This window comes from Oncorhynchus keta, chromosome 24 (genome assembly GCF_023373465.1).
Source record: "Oncorhynchus keta strain PuntledgeMale-10-30-2019 chromosome 24, Oket_V2, whole genome shotgun sequence".
NCBI lineage: Eukaryota > Metazoa > Chordata > Actinopteri > Salmoniformes > Salmonidae > Oncorhynchus > Oncorhynchus keta.
The window spans coordinates 17195658-17220969 of NC_068444.1; the positions used below are offsets into that span (position 1 = coordinate 17195658).

General features: G+C 41.1%; 1 protein-coding gene across 4 annotated transcripts in view; it reads right to left on the reverse strand.

Annotated features, from left to right (window-relative positions):
• LOC118402782 (KH domain-containing, RNA-binding, signal transduction-associated protein 2-like) overlaps window positions 1-25312 on the reverse strand; it is a 154219-nt gene that overhangs the window by 122799 nt on the left and 6108 nt on the right. The window lies entirely within an intron of this gene.

The window sequence follows — 25312 nt, forward strand, 5'->3', positions numbered from 1 at the left end:
GCTGCTTTTGTCTCAGTTACTGACAAACCTGAAAGGCTTTGTTCCTTTTCAATGAACTCCAGGAATTCTCCAACAGAAAGCTGCTCCCATTCTACATTCCATTCAGGCCTTAAGCCTCTGTGTAGGATGATAGTTATGATATCCATGTAAGAATGAATAGTGAAAGCAATATAAAATAGCCTATTGCTTAGTCATTTAGCAGACTCTTACCCAGAGTGACTTACAGTAGCAATTAGGCTTGTTAAAGGGCACAGTGACAGATTTCTTTCAACTAGTCCGCTCTGGGATTCAAACCAGCAACTTTTTGATTCCTTGTCTAGTGCTCTTAACCACTAGGCTACCAGCTTGTAAGGGTACAAAATGTTCATGAGAGGAATAAATCAAATCAAATCAAATGTATTTATATAGCCCTTCGTACATCAGCTGATATCTCAAAGTGCTGTACAGAAACCCAGCCTAAAACCCCAAACATACTGGTGCACATACTGCATGACCATGTGGGGTGAATTCAGTCAATGCCTCTCTCATGCTATGCCGTACCAATGTTCACAATCTACCTGTGCCCACAGCACACACACAAAGTAGAAGTACCTGTGTCTAGTTGTGTTCTCAAACTGTAATTATGTTTGACTATGGGGCACAGCACTGCATACATGTTCCAAAACAAGTTTGATTGAATTGCGCCTCTTGTGGCCCTAACTGTTAGCGAGCATAACAGTATTTTGGGGAAAGTTGTACATTGTGTCTCCATAGAGACATCCAAGTTAAGCTTACAAAGTCTGGAATGTTGGCGCTAGTTCAGGCTATGCAGTTCCCTGTGTGAAGAAGGAACCACATGGAATTTCAAGAGTCTGGCTGTAAAGTAATCAACTCATTATGGTTTCCAGCTACTGGTCCCAAGGAAGTTGGTTTTCCTTGATGTCTTTCCTGCATATTAAACATCTTGGCTTAATGATCCTTACATTTTGCCTCAGTCCTTGATCCTTTACAGTCATCAATGCCCTCTGAAAAATACTGATGTTGCTTTACATCTAGATACCAAGGGCTGGATTCAGGGTGGATTTAAAGTAGGTAATACTTAGAATTTACTTGAACGCATTTATCCGACATTGCAGATAGTGAGTTTCCCAGACTGACAGAAAAGTCCCAGTAACTTGGTTGATTGAGGGAGGTTTTCAGCAGATTGAACTGCATAGTTCTTTCAAACATGACAGAATCCCTTTGAGATCCTTTGGATTGGAACACACTGCCGGTGCTGTCTTGTTCCCATAATCTCATTCCTTTCAACTGAGTCTCACATAAAGGAGCTAAACTGAACTCAAAACGAGACACTTCCAGTGAATGCCACTTTGAAAACGCCACTTAATAATGATGTTGTGAATTTGATTCAGTGAAGCTACTGTCAAGTTGAAGGAGTGTTGAGGCTCCAACAAACACCACAATTATAAACTGCCTTTGGGTATCAAACTGAATAGGGTTTAGAGATCTTTCCTACTTTTGAGTGAGACTTGTCCATAGCATTATTTCTAAACACTGTGACAAGTTTTATTGTGCCAGGGACTCACATAGGATCCTTTCCACAAAAATGAAATTGTGCTCATGTATCCAGATTTCTTCAATATTTTTTAAAAATCCCCTCCTCTCCACTTGCACACACGTACAGAGGCCTAGTTGAATAGCCTTGAACAGGGAGAATAGTGATTTGAATGTAGCAACCCACTGCTAAGTGAAATCAGAATGCTTACTCATACACCTGCCACTCTGTACCCCTCAGACTCCTTACTGACACCCCAGGTGAACTGCTCCAATACCTCTCTAGTCCCTTTAATCCCTAACATCTGCTGACTGCGTATGCTGTGGCTGGCTCGGTGACACCTGCCTTCTCCGGAGAATGCAGTAAAGTAGCCAGGTGACCCCAGCCCGCTAGCAGGAAGGTCTCGCACAGAAATCAAACTATTGAAATCTTTGAAATGCTTAGACGGCAAGAGGTCAGGGACGATCTATATACCCTGCTGCAGCCCTTTGTGAATACAGAAGTTGGAAAGGTTTGATTAGTTATTCTCTTGCTGGTTGGGATGGGAAGGTATGTGGGGTGGGAAGCATGATTTCCAGGTGGAGAGGGAGGATATGTACCTGTAATCCCCTATGAAAAAGAAACATTACAAATCTAAATAAAAAGTTAGTCACCAAAATAAAGACAGCTTTTAACTGCCTATGAGCCATTGAATTGAACATCCATTGAATATGAGCCATTGAATTGAACAACCATTGAATATGAACCATTGAATTGAACAACCATTGAATATGAGCCATTGAATTGAACAAAAATTGACTATAAGCCATTGAATTGAATAACAATTGAATATGAGCCATTGTATAGAAAATGACTTGACTTTACCAACAACCATTGCGATATCAATCATAATATATTGTGCAACCCTAACATGGATTATATTGCTTTTTATAAAGCACAATGTGAAAGCAACAAACAAATAAGCCTTGCACTGATATTTTTGTAAAACAAGGTCATACTGCATTAACATGACAATCTTTGTTGATAATAAGACCAATCACCAAACCAGACAAAAGGACAGATAGTTACTCAATTTCCAATCTACCATTTTCCTCTTAACCATTCTAATTTAGAACTGAGGACATAGTACTGAGATGTGCATTAGAAAACAGTGCTTGACAGTTGGACACACTCATCTGTAACCAGTCAGAAGTGATACACGTAGTGTGGTTTGACAGTTCTTCTCACTCGAAGCGTCCTAAACTATGTTCACTGGGAAAACTGTGAATCATTTGGCATGTGTGTGAGTGTCTGACTAAGCGTCTCTTTCCCAAATCATGAATATGTATAACCTGATATCTATTTCAGACGACAGGGTTCACCTTACTGTTCCACTGCGCTGCATAATAAAATGTTCTTCCTTCTGATGCCTCCTACCTATTGGAGGTCATTTTTTATTGTGGTGCTAAGTCTTTGTGCATGTTACTGAATGGATGTAGTTGACCCCAAGGGAACGGTATCCGACCAGTCTCAATGCATCAAACACAGCCAGAACAAGTCAAACAGCTGTCACCCAATTTGACGCATACGTTTTTATTATCTCACAAAAGAATCCACACTAAAACACATAACCAAACCAAAAATGCAATCAAAAGCAATTCATGGTCAAAATGAATATGCCAAGGTAAACAGTAAATGATAACCTCAGTGACCCCAATAAGGTGACTTGAGTGAATTACTGCACCTGTGAGTGCAATAGTTATGTACAACATTAACAAGCTACTGCATAATTAATTTGACATTATTGTGGGTGGAAAATGTGTCTCCCTTCCTCCCTCAATCCCTCTCTCCCTTCCTCCCTTCCTCCCTCTCTCCCTTCCTCCCTTCCTCCCTCAATCCCTCTCTCCCTTCCTCCCATCCTCCCCTCTCCCTTCCTCCCTTCCTCCCTCTCTCCCTTCCTCCCTTCCTCCCTCTCTCCCTTCCTCCCTCAATCCCTCTCTCCCTTCCTCCCATCCTCCCTCTCTCCCTTCCTCCCTTCCTCCCTCTCTCCCTTCCTCCCTTCCTCCCTCTCTCCCTTCCTCCCTTCCTCCCTCTCTCCCTTCCTCACTCTCTCCCTTCCTTCCTCCCTTCCTCCCTCTCTCCCTTCCTCCCTCCCTCTCTCCCTTCCTCCCTTCCTCCCTCTCTCCCTTCCTCCCTCTCTCCCTTCCTCCCTTCCTCCCTCTCTCCCTTCCTCCCTTCCTCCCTCTCTCCCTTCCTCCCTCTCTCCCTTCCTCCCTTCCTCCCTCTCTCCCTTCCTCCCTCTCTCCCTTCCTCCCTTCCTCCCTCCCTCCCTTCCTCCCTTCCTCCCTCTCTCCCTTCCTCCCTCTCTCCCTTCCTCCCTTCCTCCCTTCCTCCCTCTCTTCCTTCCTCCCTCTCTCCCTTCCTCCCTCTCTCCCTTCCTCCCTTCCTCCCTCTCTCCCTTCCTCCCTTCCTCCCTCTCTCCCTTCCTCCCTTCCTCCCTCTCTCCCTTCCTCCCTTCCTCCCTCTCTCCATCCCTCCCTGATATGCTCATTGTCTGACAAAGAGCATTATCATTCAATAGGACATGTTATTTACCTTGCATGTAGGTAGAGGTATGCAGATTTATAAGCATAGATTATATACCATTTAAAGTAAGTGCCAATATTGGATCGGATTTAATTGTTAATTACCTGCTTTGATATGAATACATCACACCACTTTAATCAATATAAATATAGCCTAACGGTTAGAGCGCTGGGCCAGTAACTGAAAGGGTTGCTGGATCAAATCCCAGAGCTGACAAGGTAAAAATCTGTCATTCTGCCACTGAACAAGGCAGTTATCAAATCAAATCAAATCAAATTTTATTTGTCACATACACATGGTTAGCAGATGTTAATGCGAGTGTAGCGAAATGCTTGTGCTTCTAGTTCCGACAATGCAGTGATAACCAACAAGTAATCTAACTAACAATTCCAAAACTACTGTCTTATACACAGTGTAAGGGGATAAGGAATATGTACATAAGGATATATGAATGAGTGATGGTACAGAGCAGCATACAGTAGATGGTATCGAGTACAGTATATACATATGAGATGAGTGTGTAGACAAAGTAAACAAAGTGGCATAGTTAAAGTGGCTAGTGATACATGTATTACATAGGGATGCAGTCGATGATGTAGAGTACAGTATATACATATGCATATGAGATGAATAATGTAGGGTAAGTAACATTATATAAGGTAGCATTGTTTGAAGTGGCTAGTGATATATTTACATCATTTCCCATTATTAAAATGGCTGGAGTTGGGTCAGTGTCAATGACAGTGTGTTGGCAGCAGCCACTCAATGTTAGTGGTGGCTGTTTAACAGTCTGATGGCCTTGAGATAGAAGCTGTTTTTCAGTCTCTCGGTCCCAGCTTTGATGCACCTGTACTGACCTCGCCTTCTGGATGATAGCGGGGTGAACAGGCAGTGGTTCGGGTGGTTGATGTCCTTGATGATCTTTATGGCCTTCCTGTAACAACGGGTGGTGTAGGTGTCCTGGAGGGCAGGTAGTTTGCCCCCGGTGATGCGTTGTGCAGTCCTCACTACCCTCTGGAGAGCCTTACGGTTGAGGGCGGAGCAGTTGCCGTACCAGGCGGTGATACAGCCCGCCAGGATGCTCTCGATTGTGCATCTGTAGAAGTTTCTTCTCCGGTAGGTTGTCATTGTCAGTAAGAATTTGTTCTTAACTGACTTGACTAGTTACATTTATTTATTTAAAATAAGTATCACAAAGATCAGCATTCATAAAATATCATATACCACTTTAAGCATTACATTGTACACTCTCCTACAAGAGCTAATTGTTTTCTTTATCTTAAATCGATTCCTTCATTGAACCTTTGCCTTGGGAGAGCAATGGGAGAGCAATGAGAGAGCAATGAGAGAGCAATGAGAGGGAAACATGGAGATGTTATACTCCTGGAGGTAAATTACCATGCTAAGGGATTTAAGCTTACAACCTGCTGTGTTGCACAGCAGACATCTCTACTGTGGGCTCTGTGTTACTGAGCGTTATGTTATACCTAGAAGTAGACTGCAGCCCAGCACCATCCCAGGTGGTTCCCCCACCAGATCTGAGGTTACAGCCACACTTTCATTTCATGGTTTCACAACTCCACCAGTAGTTAAATGAACCACGGTGAGCTTTCTGCAACACCATTTAACCATTAAACAAAACAGAACTGACATTTCATCCAAACCATATATTCACATTTATGAATTAAATAAATGAAATAGACTGAAGTTAGAAATCAAACATTGATATCAAACATTGATCAAACATTGATATCAAACATTGATATATGTCTACTGGACTCTTTTGATCTACAGGCAATGTAAAATATATGATATTTAATAACAATCTTTCAAAATTAGAATTCAATAATATTAAAATGTAATGAAAAAGGGTCGTCCAGCATTACTTATGTTTGTCAATCAGATGTAGGTGCTAAACTATTGGGTGGGGTAGATATGCAGCACCATTAGGATACAATTATTTACAGGTATGATCCCACTCTGTGCGTATGAAACAGCTTTGCGTAAATGTGTCAAAGGGCACCGCTGTTGACCAATGATGGTTCTGTGTGGTCCTTTATGGCTCAGTTGGTAGAGAATGGCACATTTTATATCAGGACGGTGGGTTTGATTCCAAGGGCCACCCATGTGAAAAACATTATGCACTTATAATGACCCGCTTTGAATAAAAACGTCTGTTATATCAAAATAAATCGGAACTGACTTTCTGAATTGCAATTAGGAATATTCTGGGGTTTTATTAACACATTACTCAGGTGTTTCATGAAGCCGCAATTATGTTAGTCAGTCAGATTTACGTGCTAAGTTATGGTGTGGGATAGATGCAGTACCATTAGGACAACATTGTCTATGGGTCGTTATTGAATTGCGGTGGCATTTGGGCAAGGCATTTTGGAAAAAAAGGTATTCATTATTCCATTTTTGAAAGTGTATTTGGGTACATCTAAATATGTTCCGCTTAATGACTTTTAATTGTTTTTACCATTATGATAACATTGTGCCACCAGCAGTAGTAACACCAATGATGGTAACACCAATGACACATTTGAGGTCATTTAGGATTTTCTTAAATGGAGATCACAGATGCTCAAATCTAATCTTAAAAATCAATTATTTAAGTGATATCATTAATAATTTTGTTCACTATGAATTTTCCCTTCATTTAAATTGAGTATCACCAATGACACTTCGAATTTAGACGCGACAAATGATCAATGCAATCCTCAAATCTATGACATACTTAAAGGCTGTGAATAGCTAATAATTGTGTTCAATAAAGACCCCTCCCCCATAACAGTTTGCCACTGGAGGAAATGTTCACGTTTGTAACGTATTCGCTAAGAGTTGGGAAGCAGGTACGGGGAGTGAATGTAATAATAAATAAACTAACATGGAACAAGCCAAACACAAGTAGCATACAGACATGAAACCTAGAAACAGAAACAATAACGCCTGAGGAAAGAACCAAAGGGAGCGGCAGGTAATCAGGAAGGTGATGGAGTCCAGGTGAGACTCATGAGGCGCAGGTACGCGTAACGATGGTGACAGGTGTGCATAATAATGAGTAAACTGGCGACAACGAGCTCCAGAGAGGAGGAGCGGGAGTAGACAAAGGTTCTTGTATATCTTTGTACTTCCTGATTTTCAAGGTGGTAACATCAATGACATAAAACTGAGGGACAGACATTATACTAGTGAAAACAAAATAGTCTTCTTTGTTTTATAAATTTATACAACATATGAAATACTTTTGTTTACTTTCTAGCTTTCAAAATAATAGATATCTCTAAATCCCCGAAACATCACTACAACTCTAATGGCTCACTACTGGGACAAGCCCATTGGCTTTCCCTAGGTACTGTCGCCCTTTAAACTCACATACATACTACACAACCGTTTAGCCAAAATGTGCACTTCACATTTCCATGTTATAAAACTAATGTAATTTACAGAATCAATGTTCATGCATGATAACTATGTTTTATGCACAGTTACAATGATCATACACAGGATTGTTCTGGATTGTTCTAAACAGAATGAGCTTACAGTATGTTTACCGGTAGACCACTCACTCAAGCCCTTTTAATTGTTTTGTTTGCCCCAAATTTTGGATGAATATTCTTGTAATGTTACTGAATATATCCAGAATATTTACAGATTTCATTATCAACAAATGGCTGCAGAAAGTACAGTAAAATGCACATAAGATCAACAGTGTAATGTTTAAATCCGGTCATGTTTCAGCTGAACTGTTACGTCCTCACCTTTGTTCTGAGAATTTCCCCATAATCTTCTAATTGTTCCCTTTCAATTGCTACCATGGTTATGCATATGCTCCTCATATTTTTCCTATTGGAAACATCTAATTGTGAACCTGTCCTTTGTGGTCTCCCGTTTATTAGCTTTCCAGAGGATAAAGAATCTCTCAAAATTAATAATTATCTTAATTGTGTAGTCTGCACACTCAGTCACTGCTTTCAGCAAACACTATTGTTAACCTCAAATCCACATACTTAGACTTTTCAGTTTCTGTGAATTGACTAAAGCAACTTCACATATCGACGTTAAAATGTTCTACACTCTTCGGAAAAAAAGGTGCTATCTAGAATCTTAAAGGGTTCCAGGTAGAACCCTTTTGGGTCCCATGTAGGACCATTTCCACAGAGGGTTCTACATGGAACCCAAAATGGTTCTATGTGGAACCAATAACGGTTTTCCCTGGAATCAAAAAGGGTTCCCCTATGGGGACAGCCGAAGAACCCTTTTGAAACCCTTTCTTTCTACATCTACTGTGTGACGGCATGATACAGACTGCCTTTGAGAGGCATAATCAATGTATTGAATCATTTCGGGCAGTATGCTTTGCTTGGGGATCTTGGTCTAAACGTAACTTTTCTGAACAATTGGAGAGGTAGAAGTAGTATTGTCTCATTCACCTCCCATTCATTCATGTCATATCATACAGTACACGTATTTCATAACAAAAAAGACAGTGACTCGATAATGAAGTGTTTTACTTTCTGTAGGACGGACATCCAGGGAGTTTGTCATCACCATTGATCAGATTTCCTGTGTGATTTCAGTGTGCAAGCGTCTATCTTTACGGCTGTATAATTTATTTAACAGCGCAGGAACACATCCCTCTTCCTGGCCTGATGAATATCTGGTACAACCATTATCATGTAGCAGAGAAGAAAACAACAGAAACACTTATGACCTCCAATATTTAGCTCTGGACAAAAAAAGTCTATACACGTCAGGCTATACACGTCATAAGGCTATACGCGTCAATAAGGCTATACACATCATAAGGCTATACGCGTCATAAGGCTATACACGTCATAAGGCTATACACGTCATAAGGCTATACGCGTTATAAGGCTATACGCGTCATAAGGCTATACACGTCATAAGGCTATACACGTCATAAGGCTATACACGTCATAAGGCTATACGCGTTATAAGGCTATACGCGTTATAAGGCTATACACGTCATAAGGCTATACACGTCATAAGGCTATACACGTCATAAGGCTATACGCGTTATAAGGCTATACGCGTCATAAGGCTATACACGTCATAAGGCTATACGCGTCAATAAGGCTATACACATCATAAGGCTATACGCGTCATAAGGCTATACACGTCATAAGGCTATACACGTCATAAGGCTATACGCGTTATAAGGCTATACGCGTCATAAGGCTATACACGTCATAAGGCTATACACGTCATAAGGCTATACACGTCATAAGGCTATACGCGTTATAAGGCTATACGCGTTATAAGGCTATACACGTCATAAGGCTATACACGTCATAAGGCTATACACGTCATAAGGCTATACGCGTTATAAGGCTATACGCGTCATAAGGCTATACACGTCATAAGGCTATACGCGTCAATAAGGCTATACACATCATAAGGCTATACGCGTCATAAGGCTATACACGTCATAAGGCTATACACGTCATAAGGCTATACGCGTTATAAGGCTATACGCGTCATAAGGCTATACGCGTCATAAGGCTATACACGTCATAAGGCTATACACGTCATAAGACTATACGCGTCATAAGGCTATACGCGTCATAAGGCTATACACGTCATAAGGCTATACACGTCAGGCTATACACGTCATAAGGCTATACACGTCATAAGGCTATACACGTCATAAGGCTATACGCGTCATAAGGCTATACACGTCATAAGGCTATACACGTCATAAGGCTATACACGTCATAAGACTATACGCGTCATAAGGCTATACACATCATAAGGCTATACACATCATAAGGCTATACACGTCATAAGGCTATACGCGTCATAAGGCTATACACATCATAAGGCTATACACGTCATAAGACTATACACGTCAGGCTATACACATCATAAGGCTATACACGTCATAAGACTATACACGTCAGGCTATACACGTCATAAGGCTATACACGTCAGGCTATACACGTCATAAGGCTATACACATCATAAGGCTATACACATCATAAGGCTATACACGTCATAAGACTATACACGTCAGGCTATACACATCATAAGGCTATACACGTCATAAGACTATACACGTCAGGCTATACACGTCATAAGGCTATACACGTCATAAGGCTATACACGTCATAAGGCTATACACGTCAGGCTATACACGTCATAAGGCTATACACGTCAGGCTATACACGTCATAAGGCTATACACGTCATAAGGCTATACACGTCATAAGGCTATACACGTCAGGCTATACGCGTCATAAGGCTATACACATCATAAGGCTATACACATCATAAGGCTATACACGTCATAAGGCTATACACGTCTTAAGGCTATACACGTCATAAGGCTATACACATCATAAGGCTATACACGTCATAAGACTATACACGTCAGGCTATACACGTCATAAGGCTATACACATCATAAGGCTATACGCGTCATAAGGCTATACACATCATAAGGCTATACGCGTCATAAGGCTATACACGTCAGGCTATACGCGTCATAAGGCTATACACATCATAAGGCTATACACGTCATAAGGCTATACACGTCATAAGGCTATACACGTCATAAGGCTATACACGTCATAAGGCTATACACGTCATAAGGCTATACACGTCATAAGGCTATACACGTCATAATGCTATACGCGTCATAAGGCTATACGCGTCATAAGGCTATACGCGTCATAAGGCTATACGCGTCGTAAGGCTATACGCGTCATAAGGCTATACACGTCATAAGGCTATACACGTCATAAGGCTATACACGTCATAAGGCTATACACGTCATAAGACTATACACGTCATAAGACTATACACGTCATAAGGCTATACACGTCATAAGGCTATACACGTCATAAGGCTATACACGTCATAAGGCTATACACGTCATAAGGCTATATGCGACGTCATAAGGCTATACACGTCATAAGGCTATACACGTCATAAGGCTATACACGTCATAAGACTATACACGTCATAAGGCTATACACGTCATAAGGCTATACACGTCATAAGGCTATACACGTCATAAGACTATACACGTCATAAGGCTATACACGTCATAAGGCTATACACGTCATAAGGCTATACACGTCAGGCTATACACGTCAGGCTATACACGTCATAAGACTATACACATCATAAGGCTATACACGTCATAAGGCTATACACGTCATAAGGCTATACACGTCATAAGGCTATACACGTCATAAGGCTATATGCGACGTCATAAGGCTATACACGTCATAAGGCTATACACGTCATAAGGCTATACACGTCATAAGGCTATACACGTCATAAGGCTATATGCGACGTCATAAGGCTATACACGTCATAAGGCTATACACGTCATAAGGCTATACACGTCATAAGGCTATACACGTCATAAGACTATACACGTCATAAGGCTATACACGTCATAAGACTATACACGTCATAAGGCTATACACGTCATAAGGCTATACACGTCAGGCTATACACGTCAGGCTATACACGTCATAAGACTATACACATCATAAGGCTATACACGTCATAAGGCTATACACGTCAGGCTATACACGTCAGGCTATACACGTCATAAGGCTATACACGTCATAAGACTATACACATCATAAGGCTATACACGTCATAAGGCTATACACGTCAGGCTATACACGTCATAAGGCTATACACGTCATAAGGCTATACACGTCATAAGGCTATACACATCATAAGGCTATACACGTCATAAGGCTATACACGTCATAAGGCTATACACGTCATAAGGCTATACACGTCAGGCTATACACGTCATAAGGCTCTACACGTCATAAGGCTATACACGTCATAAGACTATACACATCATAAGGCTATATACACGTCATAAGACTATACACATCATAAGGCTATACAGAGTCATAAGGCTATACACGTCATAAGGCTATACACGTCATAAGGCTATACACGTCAGGCTATACACGTCATAAGGCTATACACGTCATAAGGCTATACACATCATAAGGCTATACACGTCATAAGGCTATACACGTCAGGCTATACACGTCATAAGTCTATACACGTCATAAGACTATACACATCATAAGGCTATACACGTCATAAGGCTATACACGTCATAAGACTATACACATCATAAGGCTATACACGTCATAAGACTATACACGTCATAAGGCTATACACGTCATAAGGCTATACACGTCATAAGACTATACACGTCATAAGGCTATACACGTCATAAGACTATACACGTCATAAGGCTATACACGTCATAAGACTATACACGTCATAAGACTATACACATCATAAGGCTATACACGTCATAAGACTATACACGTCATAAGGCTATACGCGTCATAAGGCTATACACGTCATAAGGCTATACACGTCAGGCTATACACGTCATAAGGCTATACACGTCATAAGACTATACACGTCATAAGGCTATACGCGTCATAAGACTATACACGTCATAAGGCTATACACGTCATAAGACTATACACGTCATAAGGCTATACGCGTCATAAGACTATACACGTCATAAGGCTATACACGTCATAAGACTATACACGTCATAAGGCTATACGCGTCATAAGGCTATACACGTCATAAGGCTATACACGTCAGGCTATACACGTCATAAGGCTATACACGTCATAAGGCTATACACATCATAAGGCTATACACGTCATAAGGCTATACACGTCAGGCTATACACGTCATAAGGCTATACACGTCATAAGACTATACACGTCAGGCTATACACGTCATAAGGCTATACACGTCATAAGGCTATACACATCATAAGGCTATACACGTCATAAGGCTATACACGTCAGGCTATACACGTCATAAGGCTATACACGTCATAAGGCTATACACGTCAGGCTATACACGTCATAAGGCTATACACGTCATAAGACTATACACGTCATAAGGCTATACACGTCATAAGGCTATACACGTCATAAGACTATACACGTCAGGCTATACACGTCATAAGGCTATACACGTCATAAGGCTATACACATCATAAGGCTATACACGTCATAAGGCTATACACGTCAGGCTATACACGTCATAAGGCTATACACGTCATAAGAATATACACATCATAAGGCTATACACGTCATAAGGCTATACACGTCATACGGCTATACACGTCATAAGGCTATACACGTCATAAGGCTATACACGTCATAAGGCTATACACGTCATAAGGCTATACACATCATAAGGCTATACACGTCATAAGACTATACACGTCATAAGGCTATACACATCATAAGGCTATACACGTCATAAGACTATACACGTCATAAGGCTATACACGTCAGGCTATACACGTCATAAGGCTATACACATCATAAGGCTATACGCGTCATAAGGCTATACACATCATAAGGCTATACGCGTCATAAGGCTATACACGTCATAAGGCTATACACGTCAGGCTATACACGTCAGGCTATACACGTCATAAGGCTATACACGTCATAAGGCTATACACGTCATAAGGCTATACACGTCATAAGGCTATACACATCATAAGGCTATACACGTCATAAGGCTATACACGTCATAAGGCTATACACGTCAGGCTATACACGTCAGGCTATACACGTCAGGCTATACACGTCAGGCTATACACGTCAGGCTATACACGTCATAAGGCTATACACGTCATAAGGCTATACACGTCATAAGGCTATACACGTCAGGCTATACACGTCATAAGGCTATACACGTCAGGCTATACACGTCAGGCTACACACGTCAGGCTATACACGTCATAAGGCTATACACGTCATAAGGCTATACACGTCAGGCTATACACGTCAGGCTATACACGTCATAAGGCTATACACGTCAGGCTATACACGTCAGGCTATACACGTCAGGCTATACACGTCATAAGGCTATACACGTCAGGCTATACACGTCAGGCTATAGACGTCAGGCTATACACGTCAGGCTATACACGTCATAAGGCTATACACGTCAGGCTATACACGTCAGGCTATACACGTCAGGCTATACACGTCATAAGGCTATACACGTCAGGCTATACACGTCATAAGGCTATACACGTCATAAGGCTATACACGTCAGGCTATACACGTCAGGCTATACACGTCAGGCTATACACGTCATAAGGCTATACACGTCAGGCTATACACGTCAGGCTATACACGTCAGGCTATACACGTCATAAGGCTATACACGTCAGGCTATACACGTCATAAGGCTTTACACGTCATAAGGCTATACACGTCAGGCTATACACGTCATAAGGCTATACACGTCATAAGGCTATACACGTCAGGCTATACACGTCAGGCTATACACGTCAGGCTATACACGTCATAAGGCTATACACGTGAGGCTATACACGTCAGGCTATACACGTCAGGCTATACACGTCATAAGGCTATACACGTCAGGCTATACACGTCATAAGGCTATACACGTCATAAGGCTATACACGTCAGGCTATACACGTCATAAGGCTATATACGTCAGGCTATACACGTCAGGCTATACACGTCAGGCTATACACGTCAGGCTATACACGTCAGGCTATACACGTCATAAGGCTATACACGTCATAAGGCTATACACGTCATAAGGCTATACACGTCAGGCTATACACGTCAGGCTATACACGTCAGGCTATACACGTCATAAGGCTATACACGTCAGGCTATACACGTCAGGCTATACACGTCATAAGGCTATACACGTCAGGCTATACACGTCAGGCTATACACGTCATAAGGCTATACACGTCAGGCTATACACGTCATAAGGCTATACACGTCATAAGGCTATACACGTCAGGCTATACACGTCATAAGGCTATACACGTCATAAGGCTATACACGTCATAAGGCTATACACGTCAGGCTATACACGTCATAAGGCTATACACGTCAGGCTATACACGTCAGGCTATACACGTCAGGCTATACACGTCATAAGGCTATACACGTCAGGCTATACACGTCAGGCTATACACGTCATAAGGCTATACACGTCAGGCTATACACGTCAGGCTATACACGTCAGGCTATACACGTCATAAGGCTATACACGTCAGGCTATACACGTCATAAGTCTATACACGTCATAAGACTATACACGTCATAAGTCTATACACGTCAGGCTATACACGTCATAAGGCTATACACGTAATAAGGCTATACATGTCAGGCTATACACGTCATAAGGCTATACACGTCATAAGGCTATACACTTCAGGCTATACACGTCATAAGTCTATACACGTCATAAGGCTATACACGTCATAAGGCTATACACGTCATAAGGCTATACACGTCATAAGTCTATACACGTCATAAGGCTATACACGTCATAAGGCTATACACGTCATAAGGCTATACACGTCATAAGGCTATACACGTCATAAGGCTATACACGTCATAAGGCTATACACGTCATAAGTCTATACACATCATAAGGCTATACACGTCATAAGGCTATACACATCATAAGTCTATACACGTCATAAGACTATACACGTCATAAGGCTATACACGTCATAAGGCTATACACGTCATAAGACTATACACGTCATAAGGCTATACACATCATAAGGCTATACACGTCAGGCTATACACGTCATAAGGCTATACACATCATAAGACTATACACGTCATAAGACTATACACATCATAAGGCTATACACGTCATAAGACTATACACGTCATAAGGCTATACACGTCATAAGGCTATACACGTCATAAGGCTATACACGTCATAAGGCTATACACATCATAAGGCTATACACGTCATAAGGCTATACACATCATAAGTCTATACACGTCAGGCTATACACGTCATAAGGCTATACACGTCATAAGGCTATACACGTCAGGCTATACACGTCATAAGGCTATACACGTTATAAGGCTATACACGTCAGGCTATACACGTCAGGCTATACACGTAACAAGGCTATACACGTCATAAGGATATACACGTCATAAGGCTATACACGTCAGGCTATACACATCATAAGACTATACACGTCATAAGGCTATACACATCATAAGGCTATACACGTCATAAGGCTATACACGTCATAAGGCTATACACGTCATAAGGCTATACACGTCAGGCTATACACATCATAAGACTATACACGTCATAAGGCTATACACGTCATAAGGCTATACACATCATAAGGCTATACACGTCATAAGGCTATACACGTCATAAGACTATACACGTCATAAGGCTATACACGTCATAAGACTATACACGTCATAAGGCTATACACGTCATAAGGCTATACACGTCATAAGGCTATACACGTCATAAGGCTATACACATCATAAGGCTATACACGTCATAAGGCTATACACGTCATAGGGCTATACACGTCAGGCTATACACGTCAGGCTATACACATCATAAGGCTATACACGTCATAAGACTATACACATCATAAGGCTATACACGTCATAAGGCTATACACGTCAGGCTATACACATCATAAGGCTATACACGTCATAAGACTATACACATCATAAGGCTATACACGTCAGGCTATACACGTCATAAGGCTATACACGTCAGGCTATACACGTCATAAGGCTATACACGTCATAAGGCTATACACGTCATAAGGCTATACACGTCAGGCTATACACGTCATAAGGCTATACACGTCATAAGGCTATACACGTCATAAGGCTATACACGTCATAAGTCTATACACGTCAGGCTATACACGTCATAAGGCTATACACATCATAAGGCTATACACGTCATAAGGCTATACACGTCATAAGACTATACACGTCACAAGGCTATACACGTCATAAGGCTATACACGTCATAAGGCTATACACGTCAACAGGTGCAACACTATGTGTAACATGAGACATGCTTCAATGGACAATATCCAATATCTACTATACTATATGTTCAGGTAAGGAAGTGTAGCCGAGGTGGTTGGATGAACTACACCTGTGTAATGAGTAGCGCTGTGGCAGTCACGTAATTTCATCAGCCGGTGATTGCCAAGTAATCATTATTTATTTTAGGTCTAAAGAAACATGACATGAAGAAAATGTAGTCTATTTCAGAATAACAGAATAGCATACTCTGAGTTGTAGGCTACACTTGTTCATTTCGCAGACAAGATTTGGTTAGAATTCCGCTGCATTTTTTATATTATTTTATAGTATGACGAATACAAAGCTGAATAAAATAGATAGGATATTTTCTCCAAACGATTTGAGGGAGTGTGCACATGCGGCTATTCTATGTTGAGCGGTTAACAAATAAATAGGTACTCCTATATGCTTAATTTAGAGTTATTAATCAAACTTTAGTTGTTCTACAAACGTTGGCCTATATGTTCTGATTTTTAATACATTCAAAGGCTGAATGATGCAACTCTCATGATGATTTGAAAAAGTTGGTCGAAAGGCAGGCTGTACACACTTCATCAGTCTCTCATTCACAATTTGACAAGCACTTGATAATGCCTCGAATTTCCTGGCGGCATCCCCTTTGTGTGGCCGTAATGCCCCCCAGAAAAATCCATGCCTTTTGCGGCCAGTGGCCATTGTTCCCTTCTCCCTGAGTGCTGTGTGCTGCGTGCCCTGAAGCACCTCTCACTCATATGGCTCTCCATCACGTCATTGGGTCTTTCTCACAGGCTACAAGTGAAGACAGACACTTCAGGGACGCAACTGCGCGCATCCCTTTCATCAGCCAACAAGATGAGTAGGCCTAACAAACAGCAAAAGTGCCAGTCTACTATCAATCTACTCTCCCCCATAGTACAAAAGGTGATCTATTCTATTCTGTGCGAGAAACAAATGTTACAAATTAATACAACCACTACCATCAAAAAAACGTTTAAAAAACGCAATGAGGCTGACAAACTGATCACAACGTTGACCTTAAAATTTGATAAACTATTAGGCTATTTCTTCACATTATATTATTACAGAAATGCGCACACGGCAGTTTTCCATTCGCCAGAAAACACTATTATCAGAAGTGACAGCAAATGCAATTATGCATGTAATGCTTTTATTATAAAGGTGCATTTTTATGGTGAAAATTATCTCCCCCAAACTAGCAACTCATGCGCTGCTTATGTATGCCAGTTAGGCTTTACACCCCTTTTTAAGAAGGTATTTGACCACTTTAGTTACAAACCTTATCAAAACATATAGTCCTATAGTCAAGGCTACGTGAGATATGATTTTAAAAAGTCACACAAAAAATACATTGTTTCTTGCCTTATGCTGGGCATCATTCACAAGGGATCTTTATATAATTCACAAGTGATAGGCTAATACTGACACCCATCACACTATTCTTGATTTAATCTTGTCTTTACATATACTAAATAATATATGTGTGAAATTAGTTTTGATTTAGAATGAACCACTATCATGCACCTGTCTCGAAACAGGGGCAGGGGGCAAAATACATGTAATCTCTGCACTTAAATAGCAAATGGAGGATGCTTTTCCTGTGGTTCATTTTCATGCCAGCTCGGTAGTCTATACTCCTGTTGTAAAGAGAAGCAATGTGATTAATATTAAGAAAGTTGAGAAATAATATATAGTAGGCCTAGCCTATAGAAACCTCATGGGATCTTCCTCTTTTTAATAGAGGATTATCTCTGTTCACTCTGTTTTCTCTCGGAATTGCATAGCCTATAGAAATATTGTGCAACATGGGCTCATGGGCTCTCAGTGTTTGATTCGATTTTCGATTACTTTTGTATTGATGTCAGAGTGATTCGAGGGTTTGCAGGTTTGGTAGGCTACTAATGACCAGCAGCAGCATCAGAGCTTGGAGAAGTTTAATTACCGTGACTTAACGGTCACATGGAATTTGACTGCCTTCATGACTCGTGACCTCCAGTTTGGCGGTAATATGGTCACCGCAACAGTCCGAGTGAAAAGTAATCTTTAGGGTTTTTCCTGCACAGAAAGGTTTTGGGCAGGCCCCCTAAGTGTTTTTTCGGGTCACATATGGCCAAACAGATTGTTTTTTTTAAGGACTAATACATAAAGTATGTAGAAAGGATAATGGACTATATATTTTTTAAATACGATCATCTATGATCAAAAAATCACCAAAATAAATGGGATTGTGGACTTCAGGAAACAGCAGAGGGAGCAGCCCCCTATCTACATTTACGGGAGAGTAGTGAAGAGGGTGGAGAGTTTTAAGTTCCTCGGCGTACACATCACGGACAAACTGAAATGGTCCACCCACACAGACAGAGTGGTGAAGAAGGCGCAGCAGCACCTCTTCAACCTCAAGAGGCAGAAGAAATTCGGCTTGTCACCAAAAACACTCACAAACTTTTACAGATGCACAATTGAGAGCATCCTGTCGGGCTGTATCACCACCTGGTACGGCAGCTGCTCTGCCCATAACTGGAAGGCTCTCCAGAGGGTAGTGCGGTCTGCACAACGCATCACCGGGTGCAAACTACCTGCCCTCCAGGACACCTACACCACCCGATGTCACAGGAAGGCCAAAAAGATCATCAAGGACAACAACCACCCGAGCCACTGCCTGTTCACCCCGCTATCATCCAGAAGCGAGGTCAGTACAGGTGCATCAAAGCTGGGACCGAGAGACTGAAAAACAGCTTCTATCTCAAGGGCATCAGACTGTTAAACAGCCATCACTAACATTGAGTGGCTGCTGCCAGCATACTGACTCATCTCCAGCCACTTTAATAATGGAAAAATTGATGTAACCAATTTATCACAAGCCACTTTATATTATATAATGTTTACATACCCTAGATTACTCATCTGATATGTATATACTGTACGCTATACCATCTACTGCATCTTGCCATCTTGATGTAAGGTATCACTAGCCACTCTACAACATCCGCAGAGTACGACCCTGCCTCACACAGGAAGCGGCGCAGGTCCTAATCCAGGCACTTGTCATCTCCCGTCTGGATTACTGCAACTCGCTGTTGGCTGGGCTCCCTGCCTGTGCCATTAAACCCCTACAACTCATCCAGAACGCCGCAGCCCGTCTGGTGTTCAACCTTCCCAAGTTCTCTCACGTCACCCCGCTCCTCCGCTCTCTCCACTGGCTTCCAGTTGAAGCTCGCATCCGCTACAAGACCATGGTGCTTGCCTACGGAGCTGTGAGGGGAACGGCACCTCAGTACCTCCAGGCTCTGATCAGGCCCTACACCCAAACAAGGGCACTGCGTTCATCCACCTCTGGCCTGCTCGCCTCCCTACCACTGAGGAAGTACAGTTCCCGCTCAGCCCAGTCTAAACTGTTCGCTGCTCTGGCCCCCAATGGTGGAACAAACTCCCTCACGACGCCAGGACAGCGGAGTCAATCACCACCTTCTGGAGACACCTGAAACCCCACCTCTTTAAGGAATACCTAGGATAGGATAAGTAATCCTTCTCACCCCCCTTTAAGATTTAGATGCACTATTGTAAAGTGACTGTTCCACTGGATGTCATAAGGTGAATGCACCAATTTGTAAGTCGCTCTGGATAAGAGCGTCTGCTAAATGACTTAAATGTAAATGTAAAATGTAAACAATGCAGCTTTATATGTTTTCATACCCTACATGACTCATCTCATATGTATATACTGTACTCTATACCATCTACTGCATCTTGCCATCTTGATGTACTGTATCACTAGTCACTTTAAACAATGCCACTTCATAGATGCAGAAAGTCAGCATCACAGTGGGTCAATTTCCACAAAAACTAAGAGCGTTGAATCACAAGGCTCAACTTCTTCTCTATTTTAGTGCCCTGGCAACCATGCTGAAATAGTGTGACGTGAATTCGTTGCACATGCGCAGATACCGTGTGGGACTGTGTGAGAACAAAGTCTCGCCTCTCGCTCATCTCAATATCTGTGGTGCTGCTTGTGGAAATGTATTTTCGATGAGTCTCCTTGTAGCCCTTTCTTGCAGTCAAATTACCAAATCGCCCTCTAGTGGACACTTGGGTAGAACGTTACTAACATTTTTCATAATTCATAATCAATAAACATTACTTCCAAAAACCTCCTGAAAATCCTGTGTTTCAATGTTAAACAGTTGTGTTAAATATAAAGTGTAATATTGGGATGCAAACTCAAAATGTAATACATTTTAACTCTATATCTAATGTGTCTTCTTCTTTTAAGCCCATAACCATGTGTGTGAGGTGTATACTTTTGTTTCAAAGTGGATTTGTTTAAGTCTACCAAGAAACACTGTTCGACCTTGACTTAGCCCACTGCAGTAAAAGGTTAAGACATATTTGTGAAGACATCTTGAGAAACATCTTCAAGTCCTCATGTCTCAAGACGTCTAAAGATGTCACACATGTATGTCTCAAAAAGTCTAAAGATGTCTCACATGTATGTCTCAAGACGTCTAAAGATGTCACACATGTATGTCTCAAGACGTCTAAAGATGTCACACATGTATGTCTCAAGACGTCTAAAGATGTCACACATGTATGTCTCAAAAAGTCTAAAGATGTCTCACATGTATGTCTCAAGACATCTTATGACGACAATGATGGCTGGGTCTGACCAGGGTGGTTTTGTTGTTGCTTTTAGAGAGGCAGGTGTTGTGATTCCCCTACATTATTGTGTTGTTGCTTTTAGAGAGGCAGGTGTTGTGATTCCCCTACATTATTGTGTGGTTGCTTTTAGAGAGGCAGGTGTTGTGATTCCCTACATTATTTTGTGGTTGCTTTTAGAGAGGCAGGTGTTATGATTCCCCTACATTATTTTGTTGTTGCTTTTAGAGAGGCAGGTGTTGTGATTCCCTACATTATTTTGTTGTTGCTTTTAGAAAGGCAGGTGTTGTGATTCCCTACATTATTTTGTTGTTGCTTTTAGAGAGGCAGGTGTTGTGATTCCCTACATTATTTTGTTGTTGCTTTTAGAGAGGCAGGTGTTGTGATTCCCTACATTATTTTGTTGTTGCTTTTAGAGAGGCAGGTGTTGTGATTCCCCTACATTATTGTGTTGTTGCTTTTAGAGAGGCAGGTGTTGTGATTCCCCTACATTATTTTGTTGTTGCTTTTAGAGAGGCAGGTGTTGTGATTCCCTACATTATTTTGTTGTTGCTTTTAGAGAGGCAGGTGTTGTGATTCCCTACATTATTTTGTTGTTGCTTTTAGAGAGGCAGGTGTTGTGATTCCCTACATTATTTTGTTGTTGCTTTTAGAGAGGCAGGTGTTGTGATTCCCTACATTATTTTGTTGTTGCTTTTAGAGAGGCAGGTGTTGTGATTTCCCTACATTATTTTGTTGTTGCTTTTAGAGAGGCAGGTGTTGTGATTCCCCTACATTATTGTGTTGTTGCTTTTAGAGAGGCAGGTGTTGTGATTCCCCTACATTATTGTGTGGTTGCTTTTAGAGAGGCAGGTGTTGTGATTCCCTACATTATTTTGTGGTTGCTTTTAGAGAGGCAGGTGTTGTGATTCCCCTACATTATTTTGTTGTTGCTTTTAGAGAGGCAGGTGTTGTGATTCCCTACATTATTTAGTTGTTGCTTTTAGAGAGGCAGGTGTTGTGATTCCCCATACATTATTTTGTTGTTGCTTTTAGAGAGGCAGGTGTTGTGATTCCCCTACATTATTGTGTTGTTGCTTTTAGAGAGGCAGGTGTTGTGATTCCCCTACATTATTGTGTGGTTGCTTTTAGAGAGGCAGGTGTTGTGATTCCCTACATTATTTTGTGGTTGCTTTTAGAGAGGCAGGTGTTGTGATTCCCCTACATTATTTTGTTGTTGCTTTTAGAGAGGCAGGTGTTGTGATTCCCTACATTATTTTGTTGTTGCTTTTAGGGAGGCAGGTGTTGTGATTCCCTACATTATTTTGTTGTTGCTTTTAGAGAGGCAGGTGTTGTGATTCCCCTACATTATTTTGTTGTTGCTTTTAGAGAGGCAGGTGTTGTGATTCCCTACATTATTTTGTTGTTGCTTTTAGAGAGGCAGGTGTTGTGATTCCCTACATTATTTAGTTGTTGCTTTTAGAGAGGCAGGTGTTGTGATTCCCCTACATTATTTTGTTGTTGCTTTTAGAGAGGCAGGTGTTGTGATTCCCTACATTATTTTGTTGTTGCTTTTAGAGAGGCAGGTGTTGTGATTCCCCTACATTATTTTGTTGTTGCTTTTAGAGAGGCAGGTGTTGTGATTCCCTACATTATTTTGTTGTTGCTTTTAGAGAGGCAGGTGTTGTGATTCCCTACATTATTTAGTTGTTGCTTTTAGAGAGGCAGGTGTTGTGATTCCCCTACATTATTTTGTTGTTGCTTTTAGAGAGGCAGGTGTTGTGATTCCCCTACATTATTGTGTTGTTGCTTTTAGAGAGGCAGGTGTTGTGATTCCCCTACATTATTGTGTGGTTGCTTTTAGAGAGGCAGGTGTTGTGATTCCCTACATTATTTTGTTGTTGCTTTTAGAGAGGCAGGTGTTGTGATTCCCTACATTATTTTGTTGTTGCTTTTAGAGAGGCAGGTGTTGTGATTCCCTACATTATTTTGATGTTGCTTTTAGAGAGGCAGGTGTTGTGATTCCCTACATTATTTTGTGGTTGCTTTTAGAGAGGCAGGTGTTGTGATTCCCTACATTATTGTGTTGTTGCTTTTAGATAGGCAGGTGTTGTGATTCCCCTACATTATTTTGTGGTTGCTTTTAGAGAGGCAGGTGTTGTGATTCCCCTACATTATTTTGTGGTTGCTTTTAGAGAGGCAGGTGTTGTGATTCCCTACATTATTTAGTTGTTGCTTTTAGAGAGGCAGGTGTTGTGATTCCCCTACATTATTTTGTTGTTGCTTTTAGAGAGGCAGGTGTTGTGATTCCCCTACATTATTTTGTTGTTGCTTTTAGAGAGGCAGGTGTCGTGATTCCCTACATTATTTTGTTGTTGCTTTTAGAGAGGCAGGTGTTGTGATTCCCTACATTATTTAGTTGTTGCTTTTAGAGAGGCAGGTGTTGTGATTCCCTACATTATTTTGTGGTTGTTCAAATGTGAATCAACTACTGAGAATTTGTATTCATCTCATTTTCATCTAGCCTATAGTTGCAAATGACACTCATTAACCATTTCTATTGGCAACATGATGCAGGTGTGTCTCACAGCTCACATACAGGGGGGGGGGGGTTGTGATTGTAATTGTGCCACTGACTCATTCTATACAATCATGGACCTGAAAATGAATTTGGCCCAAAACATTATCATTATTCTTCATGGTTTGCTAAAATATGCTGCATTATGACATTTCTGGATTGTATCACTGGACATAATGATTCATCTTCACTGCACATACGAAACTAAATTAAACAAAATACAGAATATTTAACAGACTATCATAACTCCTTGTCACCCGTTGAATCCATAATATATTGTCGACCAAATGGAGCAGCAGCATCTGTCTCCAGGTACAGTATGCTTACAGTAGAAGTTAACTACAGATCAGAGGACATGAATATGCGCAATACAACTTCTCATACTACAGGGATTACTGCGCATACAGCTCAGATAGAAGTAGACTATGACATGAAACATTAGCATACTAAAGTCGTGACACGAACATGAGTCTATGTTCCAAACCCATAATGACAATTTAAATGTTTTTTATTTTTTATGTAAAGATGATGTGTGCTCTTTAACATTAGAGGTGTATCTTACAATATTTTCCTTGGCTATCACGTTCAATTGACTGGTGATAATATCACAGCAAATTATTCAGCTAATACCTCATCTGATACAAATGTTGTCAAATAATTATTGGCTAATGGTAAGCTGCACCTTCATGTTCCCTGAAACAAAATAGTCACCCAGAAATGCAGAATACTAACACTCAGATGACATGATGCCAATGATTTTTTGGTTAATATGCCTAATCCTGAGAAATGCACATCCAAAATTAGCAACAACATCCATCACTTTCAGACTGTTCTCCATTTTTCTGAAGGTGCGGTTCTCTATTTCTCTCTGCCGTTACATGGCTTGATGTCATGAGTCAGATGGAACATCAAAGTGTTTGTAATGACATACTTCACAATGATCCTGACTCATTTCCTGTATGGTAGTTACTTTAAAGGTCTTCAGTGCTTTCGGAACGTATTCAGACCCCTTCCCTTTTTCCACATATTGTTACGTTACAGCCTTAAATGTTTCCTAGTCAATCTACACACAATA